Source organism: Phocoena phocoena, chromosome 9, assembly GCF_963924675.1.
Source record: "Phocoena phocoena chromosome 9, mPhoPho1.1, whole genome shotgun sequence".
Classification (NCBI taxonomy): Eukaryota; Metazoa; Chordata; class Mammalia; order Artiodactyla; family Phocoenidae; genus Phocoena; species Phocoena phocoena.
Window position 1 is genome coordinate 27,313,781 of NC_089227.1, and position 21,263 is coordinate 27,335,043.

A 21,263-nucleotide genomic window follows, 5' to 3' on the forward strand; every position below is an offset into this window, starting at 1 on the left:
CTTGCCTTAGGTGACCACTTTGAAAGATTCTTTTTTTTTTCTTTTTTTGAATTTTACATTTGTGTTTTTTTATATAGCAGATTCTTTTTTTTTTTTAAACATCTTTATTGGAGTATAATTGCTTTACGATATTGTGTTAGTTTCTGTTTTATAACAAAGTGAATCAGTTATACATATACTTATGTCCCCATATCTCTTCAGTCTTGCATCTCCCTCCCTCCCACCCTCCCTGTTCCACCCCTCTAGGTGGTCACAAAGCACCGAGCTGATCTCCCTGTGCTATGCGGCTGCTTCCCACTAGCTATCTATTTTACGTTTCGTAGTGTATATATGTCCATGCCACTCTCTCACTTTGTCCCAGCTTACCCTTCCCCCTCCCCATATCCTCAAGTCCATTCTCTAGTAGGTCTGCATCTTTATTCCTGTCTTGCCCCTAGGTTCTGTTAACCACTTTTTTTCTTTTTTTTTTTTTATATTCCATAAATATGTGTTAGCATATGGTATTTGTTTTTCTCTTTCTGACATACTTCATCTGTATGACAGTCTCTAGGTCCATCCACCTTACTACAAATAACTCAGTTTCGTTCATTTTAATGTATGAGTAATATTCCATTGTATATATGTGCCACATCTTCTTTATCCATGTATCTGCCAATGGGCACTTACGTTGCTTCCATATCCTGGCTATTGTAAATAGAGCTGCAATGAACATTTTGGTACATGACTCTTTTTGAATTACGGTTTTCTCAGGGTATATGCCCAGTAGCATATAGGGATTGCTGGGTGGTATGGTAGTTCTATTTTTAGTTTTTTAAGGAAACTCCATACTGTTCTCCATAGTGTATCAATTTATCCTTTGCATCAATTTACATTCCCACCAACAAGCAAGAGGGTTCCCTTTTCTCCACACCTTGTCCAGCATTTATTGTTTGTAGATTTTTTGATGATGGCCATTCTGAATGGTATGAGACGATATCTCATTGTAGTTTTGATTTGCATTTCTCTAATGATTAATGATGTTGACCATTCTCTCATGTGTTTGTTGGAAATCTGTATATCTTCTTTGGAGAACTGTCTATTTAGGTCTTCTGCCCATTTTTAGACTGAGTTGTTTGTTGACATTGAGCTACATGAGTTGCTTGTATGTTTTGGAGATTAATCTTTTGTCAGTTGCTTCATTTGCAAATATTTTCTCCCATTCTGAGGGTTGGCTTTTCGTCTTGTTTACGGCTTCCTTTGCTGTGCAAAAGCTTTTAAGTTTCATTAGGTCCCATTTGTTCATTTTTGTTTTTATTTCATTTCTCCAGGAGGTGGGCCCAAAAGGATCTTGCTGTGATTTATTTCAGAGTTTGTCCTATGTTTTCCTCTAAGAGTTTTACAGTGACTGGCCTTACATTTAAGTCTTTAATCGATTTTGAATTTATATTTGTGTATGGTGTTAGGGAGTGTTCTAATTTCATTCTTTTAAATGCAGCTGCCCAGTTATCCCAGCACCACTTATTGAAGAGGCTGTCTTTTCTCCATTATATATTCTTGCCTCCTTTATCATAGATAAGGTGACCATATGTGTGTGGGTTTATCTCTGGGTTTTCTATCCTGTTCCATTGATCTATATTTCTGTTCTTGTGCCAGTACCATACTGTCTTCATTACTGTAGCTTTGTAATATGGTCTGAAGTTAGAGAGCCTGATTCTTCCAGCTCGGTTTTTCTTTCTCAAGATTGCTTTGGCTATTCGGGATCTTTTTTGTTTCCATACAAATTGTGAATTTTTTTGTTCTAGTTCTGTGAAAAATGCCAGGGGTAGTTTGTGTTGAATCTGTATATTGCTTTGGGTAGTAGAGTCATTTTCACAATGTTGATTCTTCCAATCCAAGAACACGGTATATCTTGCCATCTATTTGTATCATCTTTAATTTCTTTCATAAGTGTCTTATAATTTTCTGCATACAGGTCCTTGGTCTCCTTAGGTAGGTTTATTCCTAGATATTTTATTCTTTTTGTTGCAATGTAAATGGGAGTGTTTTCTTAATTTCACTTTCAGATTTTTCATCATTAGTGTATAGGAATGCCAGAGATTTCTGGGCATTAATTTTGTATCCTGCAACTTTACCAAATTCATTGATTAGCTCTAGTAGTTTACTGGTAGCATCTTTAGGTTTCTCCGTGTATACTAACATGTCATCTGCAAACAGTGACAGCTTTACTTATTCTTTTCCAATTTGGATTCCATTCATTTCTTTTTCTTCTCTGATTGCTGTGGCTAAAACTTCCAAAACTATGTTGAATATTAGTGGTGAGAGTGGGCAACCTTGTCTTGTTCCTGATCTTAGTGGAAAACGTTTAAGTTTTTCACCATTGAGGACAATGTTGGTTGTGGGTTTGTAATATATGGCCTTTATTATGTTGAGGAAAGTTCCCTCTATGCCTACTTTCTGGAGGGATTTTATCATAAATTGGTGTTGAATTTTGTCAAAAGCTCTTTCTGCATCTATTGAGATGATTGTGCTTTTTCTCCTTCAATTTGTTAATATGGTGTATCACGTTGATTGATTTGCGCATATTGAAGCATCCTTGCATTCCTGGGATAAACCCCACTTGATCATGGTGTATGATCCTTTTAATGTACTGTTGGATTCTGTTTGCTAGTATTTTGTTGAGGATTTTTGCATCTATGTTCATCAGTGATATTGGCCCATAGTTTTCTTTCTTTGTGACATCTTTGTCTGGTTTTGGTATCAGAGTGATGGTGGCCTCGTAGAATGAGCTTGGGAGTGTCACTCCCTCTGCTATATTTTGGAAGAGTTTGAGAAAGACAGGTGTTAGCTCTTCTCTAAATGTTAGATAGAACTCGCCTGTGAAGCCATCTGGTCCTGGGCTTTTGTTTGTTGGAAGATTTTTAATCACAGTTTCAATTTCAGTGCTTGTGATTGGTCTGTTTATATTTTCTATTTCTTCCTGGTTCAGTCTCAGAACGTTGTGCATTTCTAAGAATTTGTCCATTTCTTCCAGGTTGTCCATTTTATTGGCATAGAGTTGCTTGTAGTAATCTCTCATGATCCTTTGTATTTCTGCAGTGTCTGTTGTTACTTCTCCTTTTTCATTTCTAATTCTATAGACTTGAGTCTTCTCCCTTTTTTCTGGATGAGTCTGGCTAATGGTTTATCAATGTTGTTTATCTTCTCAAAGAACCAGCTTTTAGTCTTATTGATCTTTGCTATCGTTTCCTTCATTTCTTTTTCATTTGATCTGACCTTTATGATTTCTTTCCTTCTGCTAACTTTGGGGGTTTTTTGTTCTTCTTTCTCTATTTGCTTTAGGTGTAAGGTTTGACTGAGATGTTTCTTGTTTCTTAATGTAGGATTGTATTGCTATAAACTTCCCTCTTAGAACTGCTTTTCCTTCATCCTATAGGTTTTGGGTCATTGTGTTTTCATTGTCATTTGTTTCTAGGTATTTTTTGATTTCCTCTCATTTCTTCAGTGATCTCTTGGCTATTAAATAGTGTGTTGTTTAGCCTCCATATCTTTGTGTTTCTTACAGAGTTTTTCCTGTAACTGATATATAGTCTCATAGCATTTTGGTCAGAAAAGAAACTTGATATGATTTCAATTTTCTTAAATTTACCAAGGCTTGCTTTGTGACCCAAGATATGATCTGTCCTGGAGAATGCTCCATGAGCACTTGAGAATAATGTGTATTCTGTTGTTTTTGGATGGAATGTCCTATAAATATCAATTAAGTCCATCTTGTTTAATGTGTCATTCAAAGCTTGTGTTTCCTTATTTATTTTCATTTTGGATGATCTGTCCATTGGTGAAAGTGGGGTGTTAAAGTCCTCTACTATGAATGTGTTACTGTCGATTTCCCCTTTTATGGCTGTTAATGTTTGCCTTTTGTATTGAGGTGCTCCTATGCTGGGTGCATAAATATTTACAATTGTTATATCTTCTTCTTGGATCGATCCCTTGATCATTATGTAGTGTCCTTGTCTCTTGTAATAGTCTTTGTTTTAAAGTCTATATTGTCTGTTATGAGAATTGCTATCCCAGCTTTGTTTTGATTTCCATTTGCATGGAATATCTTTTTCCATCCACTCACTTTCAGTCTGTATGTGTCCCTGCGTCTGAAGTGGGTGTCTTATAGACAGCATATATACGGGTTTTGTTTTTGTTTCCATTCAGCCAGTCTATATCTTTTGGCTGGAGCATTTAATCCATTTACATTTAAGGTAATTATCAATATGTATGTTCCTATTACCATTTTCTTAATTGTTTTGGGTTTATTATTGTAGGTCTTTTCTTTCTCTTGTGTTTCCTGTCTAGAGAAATTCCTTTAGCGTTTGTTGTAAAGCTGGTTTGGTGGTGCTAAATTCTCTTAGCTTTTGCTTGTCTGTAAAACTTTTAATTTCTCCATCAAATCTGAATGAAATACTTGCTGGGTAGAGTAATCTGGGTTGTAGGTTTTTCTGCTTCATCACTTTAAATATGTCCTGCTACTCCCTTCTCCCTTGCAGAGTTTCTGCTGAAAGATCAGCTGTTAACCTTATGGGGATTCCCTTGTGTGTTATTTGTTGTTTTCCCCTTGCTGCTTTTAATATGTTTTCTCTGTATTTAATTTTTGACACTTTGGTTAATATGTGTCTTGGCATATTTCTCCTTGGATTTATCCTGTATGGGACTCTCTGTGCTTCCTGGACTTCATTAACTATTTCCTTTCCCATATAAGGGAAGTTTTCAACTATAATCTCTTCAAATATTTTCTCAGTCCCTTTCTTTTTCTCTTCTTCTTCTGGGACCCCTATAATTCGAATGTTGGTGCGTTTAATGTTGTCCCAGAGGTTTCTGAGACTGTCCTCAATTCTTTTCATTCTTTTTTCTTCATTCTGCTCTGCTGTAGTTATTTCCACTATTTTATCTTCCAGGTCAGTTATCCGTTCTTCTCCCTCAGTTATTCTGCTATTGACCCCTTCTAGAGAATTTTTAATTTCATTTATTGTGTTGTTCATCACTGTTTGTTTGCTCTTTACTTCTTGTAGGTCCTTGTTAAACATTTCTTGTATTTTCTCCTTTCTCTTTCCAAGGATTTTATCATCTCTACTACCATTATTTTGAATTATTTTTCAGGTAGACTGCCTATTTCCTCTTCATTTGTTAGGTCTGGTGGGTTTTTGCCTTGCTCCTTCAACTGCTGTATGTTTCTGTCTTCTCATTTTGCTTAACTTACTGTGTTTGGGGTCTCCTTTTTTGCATGCTGCATTTTCGTAGTTTCTGTTGTTTTTGGTGTCTGTCCCCAGTGGCTAAGGTTGTTTCAGTGGGTTGGGTAGACTTCCTCGTGGAAGGGACTAGTGCCTGTGTTCTAGTGGATGAGGCTGGATCTTGTCTTTCTGGTGGGAAGGTCCACATCTGGTGGTGTGTTTTGGGGTGTCTGTGGACTTATTATGATTTTAGGCAGCCTCTCTGCTAATGGGTGGGGTTGTGTTCCTGTCTTGCTAGTTGTTTGGCATAGGATGTCCAGCACTGTAGCTTGCTGATCGTTGAGTGGAGCTGGGTCTTGGCATTGAGCTAGAGATCTCTGGGAGATTTTCACCATTTGATATTATGTGGAGCTGGGAGGTCGCCTGTGGACCGGTGTCCTGAACTTGGCTCTCTCACCTCAGTGGCATAGCCCTGATACCTGGCTGGAGCACCAAAAGCCTGTCCTCCACACAGCCAGGTACGTGGGGAGTTTCTTGCCTTTTTGCAGGGCTGAGGTCTTCTGCCAGCGTGCAGTAGGTGTTCTGTAGGAGTTGTCCCACACGTAGATGAATTTCTGAGGTATTTGTGGGGAGGAAGGTAACCTCCGCATCTTAATCTTCCGCCATGTTGAAGCTCCTCCCCTGAAGAGATTCTTGTAAAACTTTTTCCTTTATTTTTTACACCAGTGTGTTTGCATTTTCATACCTTCCTCATTTTTTTTTTTTAACTAACAACCTATATTGGAGAGCTTTATATTCTATAACCAATCACATTCCTTTTTAACAGGTTGAAAGAATTCCAATGCATGAAAATATTCTAATATTTCTAGCATCTGTCTTGATAAGCATTTGCTTTGTTTTTTGCTTGCTTTTCAATACTCCAAAAAATACTTTCATGAATACTCTGGTACATATATTTTTGCTGACTGATTAGAGTATATACTTAAGATAAATTCTCAGAAACAAAATTGCTCGGTAAAAAATATGTGCAACACACATAACATTTCTCCTAGACCAATGTAGAAACTTTCTTGCTTTCCTCTGGAATGCAAAATATCCCCTTTGGGTGATATTTAAAGTCACGTCCATGGGTAATCAAAATCATAGGGAAAAGCCCCTGTTGTCAATTTTGAATGATTCTGGAACAAATTTGCCCAGCTATCACAAATAACTCTTAAATTGCCTACAGATGTTTATAGCCCTAAATTACTGTTGAATAGATGAAACTAAATCATTAACCTAAGATTCAGACTACTCTTACCAGTGATAGTAGTGATTTTTACAGAGCATATACATATGCAATAGATGAACATATGCTTTATATAGAGATGAATATTTAATGCAGAAGCAGCTAAGGTCTTCTGTTTATTACGTCTCCAGAATCCATGAAATCTGGCACTACTTTACGAAGTGACATGGCTTGAAAATTTAAAGCAAATTCATCCCAGCAAATTTGCCTTGGCAAAACTCGTTTGAAAATAATTGATGACTCAGTTGTATGCTGAGTTCTTATTTCATAAACAGCTTATTGGAAATAGAAACTAATATATATATTTTTAATGTACATTATCCCTCTAACTTCCTCTCTTCCAAGTTAGGCTACTGAGAAGGAATTGGAAATCTTGGGGTTTTTTTTTTTCCTTTTTGGTCCACATAACTGTATGTAGTATCATTATATTTTTCTAAAATAAAGGAACAGTTACATGGGTGAAATTTGCAATCTCTGTTCCTCTTCTTAATATTCCTAATCTCTAAATAAATTTAGTAATATTTGTTAAATTGACATTTGCTAAAATTTTTTACCTTTTTATTTGTTTAAATCTATCTTTAGCTTCTGGTTTTTTTCTAACTGATTTGAGTCTGAATAAATAGATTCATAGCTTAAAAGTTCAATGTTTGGCAAAACAGAACAAGCACTTACTAAGTAAACTGAAGATTATTATTTTAAGGAAATATTTTAAAAAACAGTAACTAAAATAATTGAGTTTCTAACACAAACTTACTAGGATGTTACTATGTATTAGTTATCTGCCATACGACTTATTTTATGAACAATGAACGACTAGGTCATGGGGACCATTATGGAGAAATGAATTCTACTGTTTGAGAGTTGATGATGTCTACAATCCAGATAAGTACAATACACCTTGTGAATATTTTGTGGCCATTTGAAAGTATTTGTATGTTATTCCCAGAAGCATTCATGAAGATAGTGTGTGGTAGCATATTTGATAATATGAATCTGATGTTCTCCTGGCCCAGGTAAATTTCCTGATAATTTCTATTCCATTACTTTACTTCTTCTCTAAACCTAGTGATTCCTTTTTTAATTAACCCTCAGCATGAAACATAAATAATGCTGTTATTATTCATTAAGAATTAGTTTTAAGGCTTCCCTGGTTGCGCAGTGCTTGAGAGTTCGCCTGCCGATGCAGGGGATACGGGTTCGAGTCCTGGTCCGGGAAGATCCCACATGCCGTGGAGCGGCTGGGCCCGTGAGCCATGGCCGCTGAGCGTGCGCGTCCGGAGCCTATGCTCCACAACGGGAGAGGCCACAACAGTGAGAGGCCCGGGTACCACAAAAAAAAAAAAAAAGAATTAGTTTTAAAAGCCTAAGTATGTAGTAGGAGACTCACAGGGCAACTATGCATTTTGCCCCTGGCGCTGCTCCATGGAGTGCTGCTGATGAACGGCTTGCAGACAGCAGCAACCATTCACCTACCTGTTTTCCCTACAGCAGCATGATGGATGCAAAGTTCATCTGTCACTGACCACAGGTGTCATTTTTCTTTTTCATTTGCAACTTGCCTGAACTAGGTATACTAGGTCAACTTGTCATTCTCTATGACCATTTGTAAAAGTAAACAAGGGTCTTTTTTTTGGAAGTAAATGTGTAAAAACTGTTGAAGTCACTTCAATCTCAACAATCTCTTCTTGTTAACTTTGGAAGTTTGCATGGTAACGTCCATATAGATTTGTAGCAGATCATTTTACAAGTGATAGGTTAGCACTTTTATGCTAACCTTGTCCAAAACTCCCCAAGTTCTGGCTTATCTTTATCAAAGACAAAGGAATCTGGAGAGAAAATAAAAGTTGTACCCTTACACATAGTGAATACCTGCTGTTATGCAAATTAAACAGTGAGAAGCCTGGAAAGAGAGAACTTCTAAATCTGGTTTCAGAGAATATTATGGTTAGTGAGACTTTGTTTCAGTTTGAATGACAGGTAGACCTCATTCTAATCCACACAATGCAATGCTACAGTCTACTGTGCAAGGTCAGGAAATGGCATATAACGGAGCCACCTCCGTTATATGAAGAAGCCCCGTCTTCCCCTAAAGGCCACACTCTCTGTATTAAATAGTCTTCTATTGTTTACATTGTCTCAGTAAGGAGTAATCTGGAATTTATCAAGAAGAGCTGTTTGCCTTTCTTTGTAAAGAAAAGAAAAAAAATGTGTAAGAGTACATTTGCCAATATGCCAAAGAAAGCTGCTGGGCAAGGATCACATCAATGAATCAAACCTGACCCGATTAGAGGACTTAATTCCAGTTACATTTTTTTCTTTTAGAAGAGGGAGCAAACAATACTTTCCTTCTTGATATTATAGTGACACTATAAAGCAAGATAAAGAAAACTGTATCAAAAAGAGAAGTAGTTGTATTGAAGCAAGTATTATGATTATTAGAGCAATGAAAAATGCATCTACAATACATGTGCACCAATAACTTGACTTAATTCTTTTTAAAGTTTACCTCAACTCTATCCTTTGCATATATTTAACAGGTTAATGGTTCTGAACTTTTTCTGAAAAAAAGTAAAGCAAGAAAAGCATACTTGTAAAAAACATAAAGGAATTGTGAAGTCTTACTGTAGTTTGGGGAATACCTTCTGCCTTTATTCTGTGTTACAATTGGGTTTTACTTACAGATTATGTCAAGTGCCATTACACTAAAACTTCAAAGTGTTTACTCTGTGAAATAGTAAGACATATATCAGCCAAGATAAGCTTCTATTTGATACTGCCCTGAAAGGTACTAATTATAAGGTGAGAGTTTAGTTTTCTTTTGCATCATCTCTTTGTTAAGCATTCATTGATTGTATATACTTTACTGTTACATCATTCTCTTAAATGAATATGTATGTTTAAAGGAGGTAAGTGACCACTTGTTTTACTTTCGGAATTCTGGGGACTGACAGCTCCAGTTATTACAACAAGCTGAATGTTCCTAAAATAATAACATTAATTATAATTTTTAAACTCATCATATCAATGACAGCATGAATATATTAAGTTATATATAGCATGATTACACTGAGAAAATAGAAAAATTTCACTAGTAATTATTAGGTATTACTGTCTATTCACATTATATTTACGATGTCTTGGGTCTTGTGCAAAACATCAACAATAGAAAAACACCCAAAATGAAAAAAAAAAAAATCCTTACACTGCTTAACAGAAATATTTGACTCTGATTTTTTCCTGCCATCTGGTGGCAAGATCAAAACTCAGACAAAATATATTCAACCATATAAACAATGCACTCTTATTTTAATTTTTTTTTACCACTTTCAAACAAAGTACACTAAAATTAATTTTATATGATCCCAGTAATGGATTCAATAAATCCAGTAATTATATGTGTAAACCAAATCATGTTATTTTAATTATATTAACAAATAGCACCTAGAAAATTAACATGATCTTTGAAACTATAACATAAATACTGTAATACAGTAAAAATAAAAATCTCAAAAATTAACAGTTTACTTTTAGTAGCTTTGGGGAGACCTTCAAGATGGCAGAGGAGTAAGACGTGGAGATCACCTTCCTCCCCACAAATACAACAAAAATACATCTACATATGGAACAACTCCTATAGAACACCTACTGAATGCTGGCAGAAGACCTCAGACTTCCCAAAAGGCAAGAAACTCCCCACATACCGGGGTAGGGCAAAAGAAAAAAGAAAAAAACAGAGACAAAAGAATAGGGACGGGACCTGCACCAGTGGGAGGCAGCTGTGAAGGAGGAAAAGTTTCCACACACTAGGAAGCCCCTTCACTGGTGGAAATGGGGGATGGGCGGTGGGGGGAAGCTTTGGAGCCAAGGAGGAGAGCACAGCCACAGGGGTGCGGAGGGCAAAGCGGAGAGATTCCCACACAGAGGATCGGTGCTGACCAGCACTCACCAGCCCAAGAGGCTTGTCTGCTCACCTGCCGGGGTGGGCGGGGGCTGGAGCTGAGGCTCGGGCTTCGGAGGTCGGATCCCAGGGAGAGGACTCGGATCCCAGGGAGAGGACTCGGGTTGGCTGAGTGAACACAGCCTGAAGGGAGCTAGTGCACCACAGCTAGCCAGGAGGGAATCCGGTAAAAAGTCTGGACCTGACTAAGAGGCAAGAGACCATTGTTTTAGGGTGCACAAGGAGAGGGGATTCCCTCCCTATCTGCCCATAGAAGGCAGAGCATCACCTAAATGAGCTCCAGACATGGATGCAAGCCATGGCTATCAGCTCGGACACCAGAGACGGGCATGAAACGCACGCACAGATAACTATCCACACCCCACCCCCTGGGAGCCTGTGCAGCCCGCCACTGCCAGGGTCCTGTGATCCAGGGACAGCTTCCCCACGAGAACACACGGTGTGCCTCAGGCTGTTGCAATGTCAAGCTGGCCTCTGCTGCTGCAGGCTCGCCCCACATTCCAATTATAACTACTGTATCCCTCCCTACCCCCGGCATGAATGAGCCAGAGCCCCTTAATCAACCACTGCTTTAACCCCATCCTATATGGGTGGGAACAGATGCGGGTGGGAACAGATGCCTGAGGGTGACCTACATGCAGAGGTGGGGCCAAAACCAAAGCTGAACGCCAGGATCTGTGTGAACAAAGAAGAGAAAGGGAAATCTCTCCCAGCAGCCTCAGAAACAGCGGATTAAATCCCCACAATCAACTTGATGCAAACTGCATCTGTGGAATACCTGAACAGACAACGAATCAACTCAAAATTGAGGTGGTGGACTTGGGGTTTGTTGTCTGCAACTGATATGATTTTGATGTTTATGTTTATCTTGGTATAGTTTTTAGCACTTGTTATCAATGGTAGATTTGTTTACTGATTGGTTGCTCTCTCGTCTTTCTTTATTTTTTTTTATTTTAATAATTAGCTTTTAAATTTTCTTTGTTTCTTTTTCTCCCTTTTCTTCTGAGCCGTGTGGCTGACAGAGTCTTGGTGCTCCGGCTGGGTGTCAGGTCGGAGCCTCTGAGGTAAGAGAAGCAAGTTCAGGACACTGGACCACCAGAGACCTCCTGGACCAACGTAATATCAATTGGCGAGAGCTCCCCCAGAGAACTTCATCTCAGTGCTAAGACCCAGATCCACCAAACAGCCAGCAGACTCCAGTGCTGGATGCCCCATGCCAAACTACTATGAAAGACAGGAACAACCCCACTCATTAGCAGAGGCTGTCTATAATCATACTAAGTTTACAGAAACCCAAAAACACACCACCAGATGCGGCCCTGCCCTCCAAAAAGACAAGATGCAGCCCCACCCACCAGAACACAGGTACCAGTCCCCTTCACCAGGAAGCCTTAACAAGCCACTGAACCAACTTCACCTACTGGGGGCAGACACCAAAAACAACAGGAACTACCAACTGGCAGCCTGTGAAAAGCAAACCCCAAACATAGTAATTTAAACAAAAGAGAAGACATAGAAATATGCAGTAGGTGAAGGGGCAAGGTAAAAACCCACCAGACCAAACAAATGAAGAGGAAAGAGGTAGTCTACCTGAAAAAGAATTCAGAGTAATGATAGTAAAGATGATCCAAAATCTATTGGAAACAGAATGGAGAAAATATAAAAAATGTTTAATAAGGACCTAGAAGAACTAAAGAGCAAACAAACAATGATGAACAACACAATAAATGAAATTTAATAATCTCTAGAAGGAATCAAGAGCAGAATAACTGAGGCAGAAGAATGGATAAATGACCTGGAAGATAAAATAGGGGAAATAACTACCACAGAGCAGAAAAAAGAAAAAAGAATGAAAAGAATTGAGGACAATATCAGAGACCTCTGGGACAACACTGAATGCACTAACATTCAAATAATGGGAGTCAAAGAAGAAGAGAAAAAGAATGGGTCTTAGAAAATACTTGAAGTGATAATACTTGAAAACCTTCCTAACATGGGAAAGGAAATAGTCAATCAAGTCCAGGAAGCACAGAGAGTCCCATACAGGATAAAACAAAGGACAAACACGCCACAACACATATTAATCAACTATCAAAAATTAAATAAAAAGAAAAAATATTAAAAGCAGTAAGAGAAAAATAATGAATAACATACAAAGGAATCCTCATAAGGTTAACAGCTGATCTTTCAGCAGAAACTCTGCAAGCCAGAAGGGAGTGGAAGGACATATTTAAAGTGATAAAAGGAAAAACCCTACAAGCAACATTATTCTACCCAGCAAGGATTTCATTCAGTTTTGATGGAGAAATTAAAACCTTTACAGACAAGCAAAAGTTAAGAGAATTCAGCACCAAAAGACCAGCTTTACGACAAGTGCTAAAGGAACTTATCTAGGCAGGAAACACAGAGAAGGAAAAGACCTACAATAACAAACCCAAAACAATTAAGAAAATGGTAATAGAACATATATATGAATAATTACCTTAAATGCAAATGGATGAAAAGCTTCAACCAAAAGACATAGACTGGCTGAATGGATACAAAAACAAGACTCATATATATGCTGTCTACAATAGTCCCACTTCAGATCTAGGGACATATGCAGACTGAAAACGACGGGATGGAAAAAAGATATTCCATGCAAATGGAGATCAAAAGAAACCTGGAGTAGCAATTCTCATATCAAGCAAAATAGACTTTAAAATGAAGACTACTAGAGGAGAAAAAGAAGGACACTACATAATGATCAAGGGATCAATCCAAGAAGAAGATATAACAATTGTAAATATTTATGCTCTCAACATAGGAGCACGGCAATACATAAGGCAAATGCTAACAGCCCTAAAAGGGGAAATCGACAGTAACACAGTCATAGTAGAGGACGTTAACACCCCACTTTCACTAATGGACAGATCATCTAAAAGGAAAATAAATAAGGAAACATAGGCTTTAAATGACACATTAAACAAGATGGACTTAATGGATATTTGTAGGACATTCCATCCAAAAACAACAGAATACACTTTCTTCTCAACTGTTCATGGAACATTCTCCAGGATAGATCATATCTTGGGTCACAAATCAAGCTTTGTTAAATTTAAGAAAATTGAAACTGTATCAAGTATCTTTTCTGACCACAATGTTGTAACACTAGATATCAATTACAGGAAAAAAAACCTGTAAAAAATACAAACACATGGAAGGTAAAAAATACGCTACTAAATAACCAACAGATCACTGAAAAAATCAAAGGGGAAATGAAAAAATACCTAGAAACAAATGACAATAAAAACACAATGACCCATAACCTATGGGATGCAGCAAAAGCAGTTCTAAGAGGGAAGTTTATAGCAATACAATCCTATCTCAAGATATAAGAAAAATCTCAAATAAAAAACCTAACCTTACACCTAAAGCAATGAGAGGAATAAGAACAAAAACCCCTGCAAAGTTAACAGAAGGAAAGAAATTATAAAGATCAGATCAGAAAAAGTGAAAAAGAAATGAAGGAAATGATAGCAAAGATCAATAAAACTTGTTATAAAGCAGAAACTAACACACCATTGTAAAGCAATTTTACCCCAATAAAGATGTTAAAAAAAAATAAAAATAAAAAATAAATATATGAAACTAAAAGCTGGTTCTTTGAGAAGATAAACAAAATTGATAAAGCACTAGCCAGGCTCATCAAGAAAAAAAGGGAGACGACTCAAATCAACAGAATTAGAAATGAAAAAGGAGAAGTAACAACTGACACTGCAGAAATACAAAGGATCATGAGAGATTATTACAAGTAAATATGCCAATAAAATGGACAACCTGGAATAAATGGACAAATTCTTAGGAACGCACAACCTTCCAAGACTGAATCAGGAAGAAATAGAAAATACAATCAGACCAATCACAAGCACTAAAATTGAAACAGTGATTAAAAATCTTCCAACAAACAAAAGCCCAGGACCAGAAGGCTTCACAGGCGAGTTCTCTCAAACATTTAGAGAAGAGCCAACAACTATCCTTCTCAAACTCTTCCAAAATATAGCAGAGGGAGGGACACTCCCAAACTCATTCTATAGGCCACCATCACCCTGATACCAAAACGAGACAAAGATGTTACAAAAAGAGAAAACTACAGGCCAATATCACTGATGAATATAGATGCAAAAATCCTCAACAAAATACTAGCAAACAAAATCCAACAGAACACTAAAAGGATCATACACCATGATCAAGTGGGGTTTACCCCAGGAATGCAAGGATTCTTCAATATATGCACATCAATCAATGTAATACCCCACATTAACAAACTGAAGGATAAAAACCATATGATCATCTCAATAGATGCAGAAAAAGCTTTCAACAAAATTCAACACCCATTTATGATAAAAACTCTCCAGAAAGTAGGCATAGAGAGAATCTACCTCAAGGCCATATATTACACACCCACAGCCAACATCGTTCTCAATGGTGAAAAACTGAAAGCATTTCCACTAAGATCAGGAACAAGACAAGGTTACCCACTCTCACCGGTTATATTCAACATAGTTTTGGAAGTTTTAGCCACAGCAGTCAGAGGAGAAAAAGAATTAACAGGAATCCAAATCGGAAAACAAGAAGTAAAACTGTCACTGTTTGCAGATGACATGACACTACACATAGAGAATCCTAAAGATGTTACCAGAAAACTACTAGAGCTAATCAATGAATTTGGTAAAGTAACAGGATACAAAATTAATGCACAGAAAGCTCTTGCATTCCTATATACTAACAACAAAAGATCAGAAAGAGAAATTAAGGAAACACTCCCATTTACCATTGCAACAAAAAGAATAAAATACCTCGCAAAAACCTACTTAAGGAGACCAAAGACCAGTATGCAGAAACCTGTAAGACAACGGTGAAAGAAATTAAAGATGATACCAAGATATGGAGAGATATACCATATTCTTGGATTGGAAGAAGTAATATTGTGAAAATGACTAAACTACCCAAAGCAATCTACAGGTTCAATGCAATCCCTATCAAATTACCAATGGCATTTTTCACAGAACTGGAACAAGAAATTTCACAATTTGTATGGTAACACAAAAGACCCAGAATAGCCAAAGCAATCTTGAGAAAGAAAAGCAGAGCTGGAGGAAGCAGGCTCCCTGACTTCAGACTATACTACAATGCTACAGTAATCAAGACAGTATGGTATTGGCACAAAAACAGAAATATTGATCAATGGAACAGGATAGAAAACCCAGAGATAAACCCACACACATATGTTTACTGTATTTTTGATAAAGGAGGTAAGAATATATAATGGAGAAAAGACATCCTCTTCAATAATTGGTGCTGGGAAAACTGGACAGTTACATGTAAAAGAATGAAATTAGAACACTCCTTAACACCATGCACAAAAATAAACTCAAAACGGATTAAAGACCTAAATGTAAGGCCAATCCCTGTAAAACTCTTAGAGGAAAACATAGGCAGAACTCTCTATGACATAAATCACAGCAAGATCCTTTTTGACCCACCTCCTAGAGAAATGGAAATAAAAACAAAAATAAACAAGTGGCACCTAATGAAACTTCAAAGCTTTTGCACAGCAAAGGAAACCATAAACAAGACCAAAAGACAACCCTCAGAATGGGAGAAAATATTTGCAAATGAAGCAACTGAAAAATGGTTATTCTCCAAAATATACAAGCAGATCATACAGCTCAATATCCAAAAAACAAACAACCCAATCCAAAAATGGGCAGAAGACCTAAATAGACATTTCCCCAAAGAAGACATACAGATGGCCAACAAACACATGAAAGAATCCTCAACATCACTAATCACTGAAGAAATGCAAATCAAAAATATAGCGAGGTATCACCTCACACAGGTCAGAATGGCCATCATCAAAAAATCTACAAATAATAAATGCTGGAGAGGGTGTGGAGAAATGGGAACCCTCTTGCACTGTTGATGGGAATGTAAATTGATAAAGCCACTATGTGGAACAGTATGGAGGTTCATTAAAAAACTAAAAATAGAACTACCATATGGCCCAGCAATCCCACTACTGGACATATACCCTGAGAAAACCATAATTCAAAAAGAGTCATGTACCAAAGTGTTCATTGCAGCACTATTTACAATAGCCAGGACATGGAAGCAACCTAAGTGTCCATCATCGGATGAATGCATAAAGAAGATATGGCACATACATACAATGGAATATTACTCAGCCAAAAAAAGAAATGAAATTGAGTTATTTGTAGTGAGGTGGATGGACCTAGAGTCTGTCATACAGAGTGAAGTACGTCAGAAAGAGAAAGACAAATACCATATGCTAACACATATTTATGGACTCTAAGAAAAAAAATGTCATGAAGAACCTAGGGATAAGACGTGAATAAAGACACAGACCTACTAAAGAATGGACTTGAGGATATGGGGAGGGGGAAGGTTAAGCTGGGACAAAGTGAGAGAGTGGCATGGACATATATACACTACCAAACACAAAATAGATAGCTAGTGGGAAACAGCCACGTAGCACAGGGAGATCAGCTCACTGCTTTATGACCACCTAGAGGGGTGTGATAGGGAGGATGAGAGGGAGGGAGATGCAAGAGGGAGGGGATATGGGAACATATGTATATGTATAACTGATTCACTTTGTCATAAGAAACTAACACCCCATTGTAAAGCAATTATACTCCAATAAAGATGTTAAAAAAAAAAAAAAGAGTCATGTACCACAATGTTCATTGCATCTCTATTTACAATAGCCAGGACATGGAAGCAACCTAAGTGTCCATCGACAAATGAATGGATAAAGAAGATGTGGCACATATATACAATGGAATTTTATTCAGCCGTAAAAAGAAATGAAATTGAATTATTTGTACTGAGGTGGACGGACCTAGAGTCTGTCATACAGAGTGCAGTATGTCAGAAAGAGAGAAACAAATACCGTTATATCTACACGTATATATAGATTCTAAAAGAAAAAACGTTCTAACGAACCTAGGAGCAGGAGAGGAATAAATACGCAGACGTAGAGAATAGATTTTAGGATATGGTAAGGGGAAAGGTAAGCTGGGACGAAGTAAGAGAGTGGCACTGACATATATACACTACCAAATGTAAAATAGATAGCTAGTGGGAAGCAGCCGCATAGCACGGGGTGATCAGCTTGGTGCTTTGTGACCACCTAGAGGGATGGGATAAGGAGGGTGGGAGGGAGATGCAAGAGGGAGGAGATATGGGGATATATGTATACATATAGCTGATTCACTTTGTTATACAGCAGGAGCTAACGCAAAACTGTAAAGCAATTATACTTCAATAAAGATGTTAAAAAAAAGAGGGAGGGGATATGGGGATATATGTATACATATAGCTGATTCACCTCGTTATACAGCAGAGAGTAACAGAATATTGTAAAACAATTATACTCTCATAATGATCTTAAAAAAATGATCAGTTTATCTGGCATCACACTGGTGTGTCAATAGTACTTCTCATTTTACCACATTGAATATTTATCACAAATTAGTGGACAGTGTGGTTACTGTACTAATTCTTTTTGATAGAGAATTAAATTTGATTACAATGTGGAAGATATTTTTAAAGTAAGAGTATGGTAGAAATATGAGAACTCTCATTCTTAATTTTTAAAATGAATTTGTTGAGTAGGGATGAATATGTCTTTCTGAAGATGTTTAAAAGTTCCAACAGGAAGTTCAAGATAAAAATAAATATAATTTTATACAGACATCAGATAGGTTAAATAATTTGAATGCATTCCTTTCAAATGAGTATAAAATTTATCTTACAACATGCTTTTTTTTACTTTAAAAGAACTACTTCATTTAATATTTTACAACTTATTGAACAAATATATTTGAAATAACATATGATAATTTAATACTTCTACATGGTCAACAGATGCTTGAATAATAAGAGATTTTTATAACGACTTTACAATAACTTAAAAGGTATAAGAGATAGTGTCATACACTAAATGTTGAGTTCAATAAAGAGATCTGAGTTAGTGACAGCAACAGTTAATAAACTCATTTCCCCACTTGAGGACATATTTTTTAGAGAGATAATCTCTGAAATTTCATTCTGGGCAATTTCTCCTTACAGTTTGGTCTGAGGCATCTTAACAATATATTTGTATATAATTTTAAAGAATACTCTTAAGTTTACTACTTAAAGTTTAGAACTAAGTTTTGATAATTAAAAAAAAATTATAACTATAAGCAAGTTAAAAAAGTTATAAGTTGTATTTTTCTGATATTCAAGACTAAACCATCTCTTCTTTTTTTGTATATAGGAGAGGGATTAGAAAAAAAGATTTAACCAATGTTATAACCAAAATATACTCCAACTTTCATTCTAATGAATATTCTTTCTTACCTAGTTGACAATAGGCAATGGCTGAAATAGCTTGTGAGACAGCTGAATGCTGATTCATGCAGGTCATATGGATACATGTTCCATCTACACATCATAAGCTGAAGTGGAAATTTGGCAGCTCTCCAATTTATGTGCTCCTTGACAATTCAGCCCTTAAAGTAGATTTAACACTTGTGAATGAGATGCCTAAATGTAAGGATGTTTGAGATGATATTCTAAAATTATTTCACACACTTCACAACTTGTTAAGTTCTCCTATGGGGAGGAAAATACTTAAAAAGCAGAAAATAACCAGCTTTCTTGCTTCTAATCCCCAATGCTTATAAAGATATGCCTATAAAAGTAAATTAGATACTCAGACGTCTAGGATTTTTGAGTCAAATCAACTTGGGAGCTGGAAGATGGATAAAGTCTAAATATGGTAGAATCTATTATTCCATTTTGAATGCCCAAAGAAAACTCTAGAGTTGGAGTTCTACATTAATACAGGACTCATTCATCAACTTTTGAGTATTTATGTGCCATACACTGCAATTAAGTAAATGACTAAGGAGGTACCATCGTCTCTTAACCATTTAACTTTGAATTGGCTAGATATAAAATAATCAAAATTCTACCATGTAAAACTCAGAGTCTAATGTCAACCAAGTAGAAAGATTTAAATTTTACAAATATTTGGTGTTTAATAAACATTAATATATTGATATATGTAACTGCATAGTTGTGTTTTGTAAAGCTTTTTAAAAACTCATTGAGTAAAATTTTCAATTAAAAAACAAAAATTTGAATTTTTTTTCATACAACTTAAACAAATAACCATGGTGTATTTGGCTTTATTTACATTTAATATCTGTATTGTCACTTCAGTGCTTTGTAGGGGTGCACAAACAAACAGATCCCCATTTGTACCACGTTAGAAAGACTTAAACTTTAATCAATTTTGTAATTTAAATCTTATACCCACTATGATGATAAAAACCTGAGGCAAATGGATCCTAAGTGACTTGGCTAATGTCAGCTATAAGGAATAAAACCAGGACACTCAAACTCAGGTCTTCAGACACCAACTATACTGATTTGTACATCTTACATAAATAGACATGAATTTTGGTATCAAAAATAAGTGGGTCTCAATCTCAGATTCATAACAGAACACCTAATACCACTGAATAAATCTGATGAACAAATGCTATGAAATATCAGGAAGGATGGAGAATAGAAAAGTGGCAATTTTCCAGCTTTTCCTGCATCATTTTTTCCTTAAGCACAGAATATACTCTTTCTATTACATACAAATGCATTCCACATCTATGTAGATACGTATGACAATTTTCAAACTTCATTTCTGCAGCTTCTCTGTTCTATCACGGGTGATCAAGATTTGAGTACAGGGCAAAATCTAGGGAAGTTGCTGATATCAGTTAATGGATCTCAGAGATAGTGAAATACTTAATATTTAGAGGAGGAATATTTGTCTTTTTTTAGTATCTATGAAAAACCCAAAGTAGTACTTATTTTACAAAATTTCAAGTTATTTGAATATGTAAAAATTTTTTATTGAATTTTTTTGCAATAATCTTTAAAACATAAAGCTAAAAAACGTTTTGTTTAAATGAGTCATTTCTTCTAGATAAAGATACAATCTCAAGTGTTCCTATTTGATTGATTGATACATTATAAATGTAAGTTAGTATCACAAACTGCTGAACATCCATTTGGGGTGTTCTGACGAAAATATAAATATATTTGATTATAAATATGAAAAAACATGTTTAACTAGTTCTCAATTTCTTCTCAAATATATTAGTCAATCAATCATTAGGAGAAAACACAACTACTGAGCAAAAAAATCCACTTATGTTATATCCTGATAGGAAATAAACAAATAAATACATACGTATGTATGAAATGAAATGAGGGAATCATCTTGGTGAGTAACTTGGGCCTAAGTGTACTTGACTTTTAGTCCTAGACTTCCACTGACTGATGTTGAAAGATGACAATTTAAATTATATGAATAATTGTTCATCTTCTAAACACAGAAACATTTCATGCACAGGAAGATTCTGAGTTTGTAAAATGAGAAAGCAATACCTCACATTTACACCGAGAGAGTGATTTTCCTTTTGCAGCTTTTTGGTAAAAGGAACATGTCTTAATTGTTCATTTAACATATGAAGCAGTTTTTATTTTGTCCCTCTCTAAAGAGGAGAAATGAATACTTAAAAAACATTTTACTTAATTATTATTTAACATACTGATGCCATTAATTTAGAGAAAAAGGTTATTAGTCAAGGCAGTTCTTTGTTGCTATGTAAATCATAGAAACAAATAAATAGGATGAACATTTACTTTTTAATTTTGATTATATTTTCTAAAACATTGTAACAGAATCATACATATTTCAATTTAC